The sequence below is a fragment of the Meriones unguiculatus genome, chromosome 5, assembly GCF_030254825.1.
Source record: "Meriones unguiculatus strain TT.TT164.6M chromosome 5, Bangor_MerUng_6.1, whole genome shotgun sequence".
NCBI classification, from domain to species: Eukaryota; Metazoa; Chordata; class Mammalia; order Rodentia; family Muridae; genus Meriones; species Meriones unguiculatus.
In genome coordinates this window covers 90,562,037-90,576,662 of record NC_083353.1, presented here as the reverse complement: position 1 = coordinate 90,576,662, position 14,626 = coordinate 90,562,037, and the positions used below count along the sequence as shown (strand labels likewise).

At 47.3% G+C, this 14,626-nt stretch overlaps 1 protein-coding gene across 11 annotated transcripts in view; it reads left to right on the top strand.

Moving 5' to 3' along the window:
- Foxp1 (forkhead box P1) overlaps positions 1 to 14,626 on the top strand; it is a 587,261-nt gene that overhangs the window by 477,660 nt on the left and 94,975 nt on the right. The window contains exon 1 of one of the 11 annotated variants that reach the window (XM_021636223.2): positions 11,625 to 11,778. The exons of the other annotated variants lie outside the window; for them this stretch is intronic. The gene's annotated coding sequence lies outside the window, so the exon portion shown is untranslated. Of the gene's footprint in view, positions 1 to 11,624; positions 11,779 to 14,626 lie in introns of those variants that run through there. 11 annotated transcript variants of the gene reach the window in all.

The following is a 14,626-nucleotide window of genomic DNA, read 5'->3' as shown; positions in this document are numbered from 1 at the left end:
GTCTTTATATTGGGGAAGATAGTTTTGCTTAACAGAGGTCTTTTTTTTTTTTGAGCCTGTCAAAAAAGAAAGAAGCCTTGACTTCTTTCTCCTATTCTATAATATTCAGATCATAGACAGTCTTTAACTTTCTTTGCCCACCCTGATGCATAAGAACCCTCTGTGCAGCCACAAACCTCCCGAGCAGTCATGTTAAAACTAGGCCCCATGGACCAGAGATTGGAACCACACTGTGAAGTTTGAGAGCTGTCTGAATGGTCAGCGCTCTCCTGACTGGGGAGGTTTGTTAGGCCCAATTCTCTTCCATAGATTCTAAAAGAATTGTCACTCAGTCTGTAATGGTTTTGTAAGTTGCTTGTGGTTGTGTCCCCCCTCCCCCGCAAGCTTGTGTTGTATTTAAGTGAATAATAGCCTCTCTGGGCCTGATTTTTGGTGCTACTTAAACTTCTTCAAAACCAAAATATCTAAGCATTGAGTATATTTTTAAATTCAGCTCATGCCAGTAATTTCCACACCATCCTTGGATTTCAAACTAGCCACCAAAAAGAATCTAGAGGTTTATCACAGCAAGGTGGCTGTGATAAACCTCTTGGGCAGCAGTAGGTGTCCATCTAAGGCCGCTGGGGACAAGGCTGTGAGATCATGGCCACATGGATATCTCATATGGATGAAAGGCAAGGTGAGTGAGTCAGAAAATAGATAGAACTTGGATTTAGCAAATACAGTGAAAGTGAGAGGAAGAAGGAAAACTTTTCAGTTCCCTAGATGCTGCTCGAACATGAATTTTAATTGGCCAGCCATGCCAGGTCACCATATTTACCACTGCTGGGCTCCTGTCACCTGCCGTGCAAAGTTTGTGTGTACTGTTCCCATAGTCTGAATGCCGTCCTAGCCTGTCCATGGAACTTGCTGAGGCAGGCACCATCCTTTTACTATTCAGCCTGACCTTTGTCTCATTTCGAAATGTGCCTTATCCTAGAGGTCTAGGTAAGAGCCCCTCTGCTAGGATCCTTGCATGTCTACGTGATTTTAACTCGGCAAATAAACATGACTGAGGGGGGGCGTTCCAAGTGGCCTGGGGTCACTGGCCAGTTTCCATTTTTCACATTGCAAAGAAGTCTGTCAGGTTAGAAACTTGAAAAAGAATCTTAACCATTAGCTTGTTAGGCCATTAAACCTTGATACTGTGAGGGCCCGAGCTGAGCCCTCTTCAGAGCCAAGCCGGCTGGGACTCCGTGGAAGGTTTTCTTTTCTGGAGACACACTCTTTACGTTATGGGATTAACAGGAAAAAAAAATGTTGGAAAAACTAGGCCACAGGTTCTGAGAAATTAGGGTTGGGGAGATGGCTCAGTGGGTCTTCCACATTTGATGAACAAAGGATGAGGACGTGAGATTGGAACCACAACCCCACGTAAAAAGATGGACAAGGTGGTTGGCATCCCCACTGCTACCAAGACAGTGGGAGCCCTTCCCTGAAGCTTGTGAGTCAACCATCTTCAGAGAAAGCATCCCTGAGACCTGTCCTCAGCAAAGTGGAAGGCAAAAGGACCGAGAGCTGACGTTGTCCTCTGACGCCCACACACGTCGTGATATCATTCATACACATGTACTCACACATATAACCACACTCAGACACACCCACATAATACGCACAACACACAAGATTTTTCAAAATTAGGTCTCTTTTTAGCCAATTACAGTTGACAGTTCTTGCTATTTGGGGCAGACAACCCTCTTCAGAGCTTGGCTCAGTGGGTCCCAGGGAGCTCGCTCTTCCCCAGACCACTCCTTTCCTCGGGCATATCCAGGACACGCTCCAGCTGGTGGATGTTGCTCTCATGGCCACCTGGGTATTTATATGAGGTGGCCATCTTGCCTTCAGGGTGATGTTTCTTTTCCTAGTAACCTTAGATTTCAGAAATGAAACAACCAATTGTCTTCTCTTATTGCACAAAAGAGCTGCTGCACATGGGCAGCTTGGGAATTGGAATGACCCTTCCTCCCTCAGAAAATAAGAAGCCCAGAGGACTGAAATCATATTTTGCCTTGTGGAAGTTCATTATAGCCAAAGGAGAAAGTGGAAGAGAAAGTCATGTGTGATGACAGTGACAACAATGGGAAACTACAGAACCCAACATGGTGACCTACCCCTATCTTCTCTAAGCCTCCAGTAGGTGCAGTTTGCGGAAGCTGAGGCACAGGGGGATCAGATATTTAACAAACGGATAGCCAGGAAACAGCGTGTGCAAGAAGAGAAGCCATATCCTGCCAGGGTCGCCATTCTGCACACTCGGCTGGTTCTTTGTCATGTCTCGGACGTTGTGTGTCAGTAGAAGAGCTTGGGCACTCCCCAGACTAGGGCTGATGGCCACTGGCTGGTGTCAAGTAATGTACTGGAAGGAGGTGAGGGGCAGAGTGTCTCCCACAGTAGAGGGAGGAGCGTGAAACACTCCCTATTCAAAGAGATGCATAAGCCAGTTGTCTCAGCCCCTCAGTCTTCTCAGTCCTTCCTCCTGTTAGCCCTTGAACATTGTGTAAAGAGCAGGAAGGATCCCAGGACATTATCGCTCTAGGGTTCATTTGTATCTCAGTTGACGATCACATTTTTCTTCCAAGAGAATCAAATTGGACTGGCCTCTTTGTTCTCCCAGGCTTACACCCAGCCCCAGCCTCATCTCTAGCAGGGTTTTATATATCTTTTGGAGTCCCAACTCTCTGCTTGCCACCAGTAAGATAGTGGATAAATAATTTGAACTCTTAGCACCTCACTCTGTTAAGTAGGTGTGGCCACACATACTGTATAAAGTTTCCCGTTGGTGAGTTACAGGAAGTGTGTATCACACACTTCCATAATAACCCCTGAGTTTAGCTTCCGTCATGTTGCCAGGTACTGCTCCATCTTTCCTTTCCCTTTAATTTGCTAGATTCTTTGCCAGGGTCACAGGACATAACCTCCATAGCCTCCCGTGAGCTCTTTGTGGCATCCCCACCACTTCCCTGTTAAGGACTGGCTATGTTTGGGTTTTGTTGTTGTTGCTGCTGCTGCTGTTGCTTGCCTCAGAGTTGCCTGAGCTGTACAGCTAGCATAAAGGCTGTCCAGTGAGAAAGCCGGAGTTCTAAAGGTGAGAGCGGCTACAGAATCCATCTCAGCTCTGTCGTCCACTAGCCGAGTGATTGCAGAGGACCCCCTTGCAGTTGCCACCATCAGAGAGGGGGCTTGTAGACCCAGATCTAGGTTCTGCGGTCTTGTCAAACATTGCAGGCTTTCACACCAGCACTCTCGAATCAGGAAACAGGATTAACTTAACACCAGTGCAGCAGAAGGTAGCAACATCTAAGTCTATCCTCTGCGAGGCAGATTAATCGCCTCTCATGTGGATGAAGAAATACAAAGTGCACTTCTCTGACTCACTGGTAACCAATAGATACTATGGAGCCCAAACCCACGTCTCCCTTGTCGTCACTGTAAATTGCCTTCTTCAAAGGCAGTAGAGACGGATGGAGTCCTGTTTCATAGAATGTCATGGCAGGTTACGGCACCAATGGAAGGCTGGCCCTGGTGAGGGGCCGTTGGAGCCGAGGAGGTTGAATCTTGAGCCCTAGTCCACCATAAAGTAGAGAAGAATACAAGAGAAGGTAGGAGGGTTAGCCTCTGGTAGCTGCTGACTGATGGCAGTGGATGCTGACTGATGATGAAGGATGTCAGCAAACAGTTAACTGCGGTGCCTTTCAATTCCAGAGGTCCAGCCTGTTTTGTTGTGACATTACATAGATGTGCCCTGACCCATCTCAAAAACTGGACATTAGTGGATTTAATTAAGATCAATTAGACATCCCTCTTATTGTTCAGACACAATGCTTTATTTGTTTGAAAAGCGGGAAGTTCTATATGACCTGAAAGCTTCCTGCTTCATCTGCTCCTTTTCCTCATGAAGAATGAAATGCCATTTGGAATAATACAAAGACTACATAATCAGCCTGCAGGCGGGACTACATACCTTTTCGGTGTGCATTTTCTCTAGACCCGTATGACTCAGCAGGGACCTACCACCTCAGTGATAGGACTCCCGAATTTCCCTTGCAGTCCAGTCTTGATGGGAGGCTCTGACTGTCATACGAAACATGGACTTGATGCATGAGACTCCCCTTTCACCTACTTTCAGTATGACACAGAAGCAGGTGAATGGCTTGGGAGGAAATTTCAAAAGTGATCTTGGTGAGGAGGCTTCAGGCAGTTGACACAGTGTGCTTAAGGGAGACAGGGGGGAAAGCTGCATGCATGTGTTTGGAAGTCAGGGCATCTGCCCCTGAGACCTCATCCCTGCAGAATCAACCATGTCATGAAGCACGTGTGTGATGGTGACTTATTCCATGCAGCATAACTGCCGCTATTTCATAAGGTCCCTCCCTTGTGCCCTCTGCCCTCGCACCCCTGCACCATTCTTTGTCGCTCTTTGTTTTTGTGACCAGGGCTTGTCGCTTACCAAGGCTTGCCTGAAACTCATACCCCTCCAGCCCTGGCCTCCCTATTCATGGGATTGCAGGTGTGCACTCCACACCCAGATAACAGGGTTAGTTTTCCAGATTAGGATCCCAGTCAAGGCTGTGGGAAGTTGCCCATAGAGTATTCCTGTGGTTCTTCCTCTCTGCCATACAGTGACTTGATAGTGGTTCCTGAAGTCTAAACATCAAGCTACTGTTGGCTGTTGTTTGTTTTAAAGCCAGGCTAGCTTTAAATTCACGGCGTGTTAGAGGATAACATGAACTGTATCCCAGTGCTAGGATTATAGGTGTGCATCATTACAGCAGCATCTCTTTTTTCTTTAGCGTGATGTGTGTGTGTGTGTGTGTGTGTGTGTGTGTGTGTGTGTATGTTTACATGCATGAATGTACATGTGAGTACCTGGTACCCAAGGTAGCCAGAAGAGGGCGCCAGGTGTCCTGGAGCTGGAATCACACATGATTGTGAGCAGTCCAATGGTAATGGGAACTAGACCCAGGTCCTCTGCCAGAGCAGCAAGAACCCTTAGCCACTGAAGCATCTCTCTCCCTGTCTTTGCATCTTTAAGCCAGCTTTTGGTTGTTTTTCATAGGACTAGATAATACCTACAGGTTACAGTCACCTGGGCCATGTTTCATCCATCTTTCTCTTTGCCTGGGAGAAATATGTGGGCCCTAAGAACAAAGACGATTTACCCACAGCCAGTGTTCATTTATGACCATGTCAGGGCTAGGATTCAGACCACCTGAGGCCACCTTGGATTAGAATAGCTATGTTCACCTCTTTCTCTGCCTGTTGGATGTGTCCCAGCACTTGGAACTGTCAGAAAACTTCATGAGCCTTCAAAGACTGGCTGGGGGAGCCCAGGGTGGCTTATGAGGCTGCACCCCTCAGATGGCTTTCCCGTGTTTCTATTTATTTGGGTATCTTCTCTCTCCAGCGTCTGCTTCCTTCCAGAGCAGGCCTCCCAACTTTTCTCTTGAAAAGCAGATACACTCTTGCGCTTTGCCGGGACACTGTTACAGGCGGAGTGTTAAGTGTCTGTGTGTGTGATCGCTGACTATTAAGGAAAGAAAAGAGAGCTGTCTGGAGCCCCTGGGCTGCAGAACACGTTTTCCATGTAGCGGTTTCTTTGCCACACGGTGTGGAAGGCAATTATCTTTGGAGGGGATTCCGCAGCCCTGTGTGGGCTTTTCTGGTGTAAGATTTATTGTCGGCCGGATTGGGTGTCCTTTATAAGAGCATTTACTCGGCATCTAAAGCGCTGTCAGGAGTGCGACTTCCTGAATGCTTTTGAGGTGGCGACTGCTAAGCTTCATCTTCCCATCCCCGAGATAGATTTTTGAAATGCTATGCAGGGATTTGTACAAGCCTCATGCTTCCCATTGACACTGACAGGGGTTGCACTTTTAAACCCTAGTTACCACTGTGGAAATTTACCCCCTAAAAGCCAGAACCCTCCTGCAGCCTCGAGGCTGGCCTGCAAGTGCCCTGTAGCTGAATAGGGCCTGAGGCAAAGCATCCCTTTGTTGGGGGCCAGGGGGCATCTCTCTGACTAATTATTCTAAAGCTAAGCTTTTTTTTTTTTTTTTTCTTACAGGATAGGCAAAAGGGAGCCTTCCTCCTTTTATGAATCTTCTGAATGCCAGAAGAAAACTTGAACTTGACTCAGCTAAATATACTAGATCATGAAACCTTAGGGACTATTGAAACGGGAACAGTGGCCCATTACTGCTAAGAAGGTGTTTTATTGAAAATGCGCTGACATATTCTCCCTGGAGAGTGAACAAGAGAAGGCAGGATGCCCAGCGATCAGGCAGGTTGCTCTCCTAGGCAAGCTAAAATATAAAGTTTGCACTGCTGAGCCATGAGCCGTGAGCCAGCAGGCAATAGAATAGACGGATGTTGGTTCGTCCATTAAAAGTACCACGTTTCACTGTTGGCATCCCCTGCCCACACCCTCAGCTTTGCTTCGGCCTCTTAATGCATGTATCTCAGTTACTAAGTCCTCCCTCAGAGTTTAAAAGTTGTCTTCCAAATAAGTTGAGATAGATGAAATTTCCTCACCCTGGCAGGCTTACCAGCAGAGGGCAGGCGTAAAGAAGGTTTTGACACAGGGTGTGTCAACCCTGGGTCAGAGGAGGGTGGCATGGCCTAGGAGGAGGATCTGTGAGCTTTGTTCCCAGGGCAAGATGGGACATGCTCCGTCTGACTCTTCCCCTGCCTGTGGCGCGCTCACACCATAGGCCTCCCGAAAAGCTGAGCCCACGAAAGGCAGCCAGCGGCTTCACCTGATATCAGCGAGTCTCTACATAATTAAACTTTAAAAAAAAAAAAAAAATGAAAAGGAATTTCGTCCCCCCTCCCCCCTAAGAGCCACCTTTCATTTCTCTTCAGTGGGCTCTTTCTGTTAAGCTTCCCGCCCTGGGAAACATGCAGGTGAGCTGTCGGTGCTGTCACTCTTGGGAGGGGACATGACACCGTCCCTTGGTGGTGGTGGTGGTCTGGACTTTGCTATACAAATGGTGTGACACTAAAGCCCATGCGGGGGATTCTCCTCTGCTCGGAAACGTGTACGATTTTGAGAATTTCACACACATCCATGTAATCTCTTACAAACCCCTTGGCAGAAAGCAGCACACTAATAAATTTCACATCGTGGTAAAACAAGGGATTATAGTTTTATCATAAACAAGGGAGGGTAATTTATTAGTCAGTCAAATGCAGGGCTCAGAGAGGCTGTTGCTGTTTCTGTTCGGATGATTTTATTTACCTGATGTTTCAGGAATGCCTTCACATTTATCGTGAAATATATATATATATATCTTTTTCTTTTCTTTTGAGAGAGTGTGTCAGTGAAGAATTTTTAACCTGTTTGTTTGTTTGTTTGTTTGTTTGTAAATGTTTTCTGTAGCTCATATGCCCATTATGAGTTCCTTGAATGTTGGCATGCCATGCTGTTTACATATATAAATTACCCAGTGATGCTGGCATTATAAAATGTTGTACTCAGGGAAGATGTGAATGGCAATTTAGAGACTGTCGTAAAGAGAAATTTAAACTCCACTGCAACAGAGGCTTTTCCCTTGGCCAAACTAACAGGCACAGCTGAAAAACAACATAATTAGTTTCATTGTCAATGTAGACATAACAGCGACATAAACAGTTATCGATAGTCAGCTAACTGCTCAAGCTCCCTGCAGATGGATGATGTATTAATTTATATTTTTAAGTAAAAGCTCTGCTTAAATCAAGACAGAAACGGGGTTCCTTAGAGACAAATGCCCAAATCTCAGGAATAGGGCACGGCTGTTGCAATTTAGTAACTCTAATTGGCTGTCCCGGCTGGTGGTCTTTGGAGGGATACTGCAGGGGAGTTCCTTCTGTAGAAGCAGAGCCTCCCTGGCAATCCGTCAGACCTGGGGCTGGGTGAAGAAGGACCTAAAGTCTCTGTCCCCTGGCTTCTGTAAAATAATCACGTGATAGTGTTTTGGGTTTTTTTGTTGTTGTTGTTGTTGTTGTTTTTTTTTTTAATTTTGTCATTCTGTTCTAGGTGCTCTACTAAATTCATTGGAAGGGGTGGAGGCAAGTGTCTGTGCAAGAGGTGTTTGGAAGAACACCGTGAACTTGCATTAGCAGATGCAGTTCGATTTTGGACCCATCACCATATCCCCTCTGTAGTTGCATGCAAGCAGCTCAGGCCAAGCAGATGCTGAGAAGCACTTGGGCCGGGGCCCCGTGACCATCTCTTCCTCACTGCCGTGGCACCATTTATCAACATGTCGAATAATGTCAGGAGGGGAATGCCCCTTCTGTCTCCTTCATTCCCAGCTCAGGACTGGCAGTGACACCTTTCGCTTTCCTCTGTGTTTCAAGGCCAAGGCTCTGCGAAGCCAAAACAGACTCCCCAACTCAAGTCCCAGGTGTATTATTTGGTGGTTAGAGTTTGGTATAGGATCATAGTAATCTGTTCTTAAGTGTACAGCCAGCTGCACAATGGACTCATTCAGCAACTGGCAGGTTTCTTAATATGTGGTGTTTGAACAAGACTGTGTCTGTTGTGGGTGTTAGGATGTGGGCATCAAAAATATTTTCAAGTACAGTATTTATCGCTTCCTTCACTCTTCCTTAAACAGGAGCCTCGCCCACCCTTACCTCAGGTATCCTGTCTGTGTAACCAGACCCCTCCTCCCTTTTTTTTTTTTATTATCCAGTGTCTGTTTTGCCTTATAGAGCCGTGGCGTGAGACATGTTTGACTCACGGGGCAACAGAACCACTTTGCCGTACTGGTTTCTTTGTTTGTTTGTTTTTGTTTTTCTGTTTTGAGACAGATTGTCATGGAGCCCAGGCTGGCCTGGAGCTTGTTATGGAGTTGAGGGATAACCATGAACTCTTGACTCTACCTCCCAAGTGCTGCTATTGCTTAGTGTTGACCACTATGCCTGGCTCCCAGTTTGCATAACTGAAACTCAGTTTCTTCCTGTGAAAAATGGGATGACAATTTCCCTTCAAGCTACAGCTGCACCAGCTCCCAGGGCTGAGGAACTCAAGCTCACACACCCCCACAATAATTCTGTTTTTCTTCCTCTGTTTTTCTCTTTTTCTTTATCTTTGCCTATTTGTCCTAGCTTTCCAAAACAACCTGGAGTTGGAGGTAATGAAAAATGGCAGTAACTATGACTTCTGTGTTACTGGCAGGTTTAATATTTTTGTGTTTTCCTCAAGGCCTGGAATGCAGCAACTCTTCCTGAATGCCAGTTTTAGGGCCAAAAACCTCATGAGGCCACCCTAGGACTCCCAAAATTAGCCAGAATGTCTCAGGTTCCTACAAAGGAACACACGTTTCTCACTGGTGGTGGGATTCCCAACTCACAACTAGCCTCTTGAGTCACCATGTCACCTATCTGGGGAGGGTGGCCTGGGCTCCAGGTGCCCTCTGGGTTGGTCCCTAAGCCATTCCCTCTCCTGGTCTAGCTCCCTCATATCCAAACCTTCAGCCCTTCACACACAGCTTCTTCCCCAAGGGGCCTTCCCATACCTGTTAGTACAGCCTCCTGCTCTGCAGTCCCATGGTGCTCCCAGCCACCACCATGCAATTTAGCTCTTGAGTTACCACTGGCATTGCATCACTCCTTAATTATTTTGTGTAAGGCTGGCCTCCACAGCTGGGCCCTAAGCGTCTGTAATGTTGTTGTTTGCCTGTTTGTTGATTGTTTGTTTTGAAGCTCCTGGAGACTCTTAACTGATACTGACTGACCTGTGAGGAGGTAGCCCTACTTGTCAAAGCACGCATAAGTTTTATGGATGCCTCCTGTGGGCCCTCAGATGGGGCTCACCCAGCTTTGTTCACACTCGCTAACTCTCAAATTAACCTAATACTTAAAAAAAAAAAATCAGTGTTTGTATGTCTCAAAATGGCTGTTTCTACTTTCCTAGGGTTGTTGGCTAGAAGAAAACTTCCTCTATTTTCATTTCCTACTTTGGTGCCTCTGCCTGCTCTTCTGGAAAGAAGCACCCCGTTTCTTTAAAACTCGAGAGTTCTACTTACTGAGGAGTTAGGGTGGTCTAGCAGATTCAAGGCCCTTCTTGCACCCCCATCCTCCCACCCTCAGAGCCACCCTGGTTCTTATTGAATATTCATGAAAGGGTGAGGTGACATTTGTGTGACCTGGACACAGAACACTTCAGGGTGGAGAGTGGCAAGCACTGCACCCATTTAACACCCTAATAGATGAAGAATGCAAGTGGGGGCTCTTGCGTTTCCTAGCCAGATTCCTGGGGGGATGTTTGTTTATCCCTTGCTGGCCTCACTGAAGTCCAGGCATTTTCTTGATTAGAAATATTATCGGTATGCTTTCTGGTTCATAGCAGCCTGTATTTAATATATCTCACATTGAAAAGTACTTTCAAGTGAAAGTCTTGGGATTTACTGGGTTATACTTTATTGCTTAAAAAAAAAAGGTTCGTATCGAAGAGAAATAGGTAATCATACATTTCACTACTCTGTTTCCTCGTTATTTTCGAGAAGATAATAGAATTGTGTGGGTTGGTTTTATTGTTTGTTGTTGGTGGTGGTATTTTTACTATGCAAACCAGAAAGTTTTTTGGAAATGGCAGAATTGAGAGATGGTTTCTGAAGCGGCTGCTACCTTGTAGGCTAATCTGCCGCTTAAAACCTGATACTTGAGCCAACATAGTTTAGCATTATTGGTGACTTTAAAAGACCGAAAGAAAAAGAAAAAAAAAAAAAAAAAAAAAAAACCCACACACAACCCCAACACTGCCCTTCCAGGGAGTGTTTCCAACCGAGGTCATCTCAAAGTGCCTGTTGAGAGGTGCTTTTGTTGTGGCCGGTGCTGCATAAATAAGAAAGGAATTTCAAGAATTATTTCTTAGCAAACGTGTGGCAGCTGTCGTTCTAGAGGGGAAGTAGCGAGGAGGCACGTTGGGCTGTGAATTATTTGGAGCCCCGTGTGGGGTTCCTTCCCTGCGCGAGCAGGCAGGCAGGCACACTTGGCGAGGCGGCCTCCGGATCCGCGAGGGTGGCGGGGAGACGAAGGCTGGGCCCCACCGCCACCGACGTGAAGCGAAAGTTCTCCACCAAGGCGGGTTTTCGAGGAAAGGCTCAGCCTGGCGCCCCGCAAGCCTGCCCTTGAGCCGGTTCTGTAGCTGGGAGCAGCTGGGGCGGAAAGCTTGCTCGGTGGCGGCGGGCGCCGAGGGGCCCTCCTGCTCCGCGTCCCCGAAGGTTAGGACAACTCTTTGTCAGTTTCAAAGAGGAAGCAAACAAGCCCTTTCCCCCAAAGCCGGGCTGGGCAGTGGGGCCCAGGGCGCAGAGAGAGAGGGGGGGGGGGTTGGTGGGGAGGGGGGGAGGAGAGGAGATGCGCGCCCCAGCACGGTGCCCGGCTCCGGCCCAGACGTCAGCCCGAGGGGGGTCACCGGGTTAACAGCAATTAAAGAGGAGTTGCTGGGGAGACAAAAGGCGGGCGGCGGGGCCGAGCGTCGGTTTCACCTGCCGCGCGCGGAGGGGGCCGGGGCGCGGGGCGCGGGCGGAGCCCATTGTGTGGGGCGCAGCGGCGGCGCGGGGTGTTTAGAGGCGGGTTGTGATTGGTGGAGCAAGGCGGGGCGGGTGGGCGCGGCGCGGCGCGGCAGCCCGCGAGCCCGAGCGCCCCTTGCGCGTGCAGTCCGCCTGCACCGAGGCCGCCGGACCCAGCCCGGCCCCGCGCGGGCGCCCCGAGCCGGCTGCGCGCGCCTGGCGGCTACATGGAGAGTGTCAGGTTGGTCCCGGTCCTCCTCCGTCTTTGCCCGCTCCGCTTCCTCTTCCTCGGCCTCCTCCTCCTCCTCCTCTCCCCCAACCCACCCCATCATCCCGGGCTATGCACCGCCAGCTTCCCGGGGTTCCGGGGACCTCGCCGGGGAAGGCAGGGAAGCCCCGCAGCCTTCAACTTGACTCTCAGGCTCGGCAGCCCCAGCCCGGGCGCTGTTGATCAACTTGGAGCGGAGTTGCGCTCTGGAAGTGGAGGCGGAGAGGAACAGGAGGGTGGGAAGCCAGGCCTGTGGGTCCTGGACAGGGATCTCCCTCGCTCTCCGTTGCGCTCTCTTGTCTCTTTTTAAAAACTGTTCCTGGGTGAAGTGGAGTTGGGAGTTGGAGGAAGTCTTGCGTGTATTTCTCTTTCCCTCTGCATCTTCCCCGGTGTTGGCGTTTCATTTTCCGCTGGTGTGGCCTTCTTGAGGCCACTTTGGTAAAGCCATTTTGGCTATCCCTCGGTGCCATCCCTCCACACCACTCGGGGGGCATCCGTCTGGGGTATGTGATTCATGTCACTCACAGAGCGTGTGAAACAGAAGAGAAGCCTTCAATCTCAGTGGAACCAGCGTGGCCGTTTCTGTTTCTTTTGCTTCTGGTAGTTTGTTTCTGTCTGTCCAGGCGTCTTTGCAGCTTAGCTGTTGATATTCAAGGAGTTCGCACCCATGGTAAGGAGGGAGGGAAAGGAAGGAGAGAGCCCAGCACCTCAGCAGACAGACAGGCTGTGCCGTGCACTCCGGCAGGTTGGAGATCTCCATCCACTGTGGCTTCACTTGGCCACGTTCATAAAGTAGTAAGCGAGGCTTGGCGTTTGTAAGGGCAGGAGCCTGAAGCCTTGTCACCGTGAACTCCCGTCTGAACCGGCCCTTAATGTAGCGTACTCAACTCTCAGAACTGTAAGGAAACGGGACTTTTTTTTTCCCCCTCCCAAGAATGGTGATGGGAAGCCGAGGACCTTTAGGAAAAGGATGGTAGTTTCAGAGTACAGCACATGTAGTCTCTTCCTCCCTGGGGTTAACTCCTTCAAGGCCTTCCGGTTGCAACTAAAATGTCTGATAATTGTTATATCCTTGTCCACACAGACCAAATGTTCTAATCAAGCCCATTTAAAAATGCAAATCACCTCATTTCCATAGATTCCAACATTCTGAAAGTGACACATTTGGGGGAAAAAATAAGGCTGATAACAGGAAATGTGAATCATACTATCAGTGACTAATCTGCCTAAGGAAAAAAAAAGCTTACATGTATTTTATCATTAGGAAGTTAGGGTAAAAAGACGATTTCTTTCTTTCTTTTTTTCAGTTAAAGATGCAAGTGACTTCGTTATTTCTGAGACCGCCCTTTTGTTTGTGAGATATTTTCATAGATGTATGTATGTATGTGTGTGTGTGTGTGTGTGTGTGCAGTATGTGGTAAAGTATTACAAACTCGCCTGTCAGTGTCAAAGCCCTCGAACATAATCAGGTTAAGATTCTACTTCAGGGTTTGATGTGTGTTGCTGTTACTGCTGCGTAAGAGAATAGCTGGCTATCTCGGGTGTTTCAGATTCATCACTCAGTAAAACAAATCAAGATGAGCAATTTTGCAGAAATGGGGGGGGGCTCTATTTTATGTGGTTCTGTGTAGCTGCCTGACACATTTCAGTGAAAAGTGTGTAAAAATGAAACCAAAATACAGACTGCCTGCCCAGACACTGGCTGCCAGTATCACTGGGATGTGATAGAACTCTGGGGGCTGACACTTGATAATCAAAGTTGATTTATTGTTCATTAGTACTGCATTAGCCCTTTCAGGCAAGACAGTTATTTGTGTAGTGGCCGTCAAGAGCAAGACTGCAAGCACCTGTCATCTCAAAGGCATGACATAAGCAACCAAATATCAAAATGATGCAAATTAAAATGCATTTGACTGTAAAACACCACTCAGGCACCTTTTTTTTTTTTTTTTTTTTTAATCTTCACGATAAATTAGCACAGGTCAGTTGTAGTATAGAAGAAATAAAATGTATCAAAGACACTTGTCTTCCAACCCTAAGGACTCCCATACAGAATGCTAGGAGTGGAGTTTATGTTTGCCAATTTGCTTAAAGAACTACCTTTCCTCCCCAAATCTGCAGCTTGCTTAACAGAAAGTTGGCCATTTAAGGAAATTGGGGAAACACGGCCTGTCAGTGATTTAGTCCAAGGAATTGAAAGAAGGTAGGCTTTTGTGTTGTGTTTTTTAATAAACATATTTCATCAGATGAAACTTTTGAGTTTGGGTTGCTTGTATGAGAATTGATGACATCATAGCTAAGCTATGATAATGTCGGATAATAATGTCAACTGCATTTTCTGCAGCATGTCTCACTCTCGCCCCCCCCCCCCTCCATGGAAGGGAATGATCTCATGGCAAACAATAGAAAACAACCTAAGTGTCAAAAGAAAATAAAATTAGTGAACTTTTTGTCTGCAGCCATAGAAACCTGGATTAACTCATATTTTTTCAGGGATGGAATAGCAACATTGTACATGAAACTATATAGAGCATTGTCTTCCCTGAATTTTCATTTGACAGGGATTTTAGAGGCTGCGATCTTAATTAAATCTCAACAGCTAAAGCAGTGCATCTACAGGCATGCGGTGTTGCGTAACCTTGCTCAGTTGGTAAACTGTAAATCATCAGAAAGCTTATGATAGGAATAGTTAATTTAAAAAAATTTTTTTTTTCTGTTTGCAGTTAAACCTACCTTAAAAAACAAACCTCACCGTAGCAGCCTTGCTTTTGCACGTTGTCAGGAGCTGTCACTTGAAAGATAAACTCCTTTATGACACTGA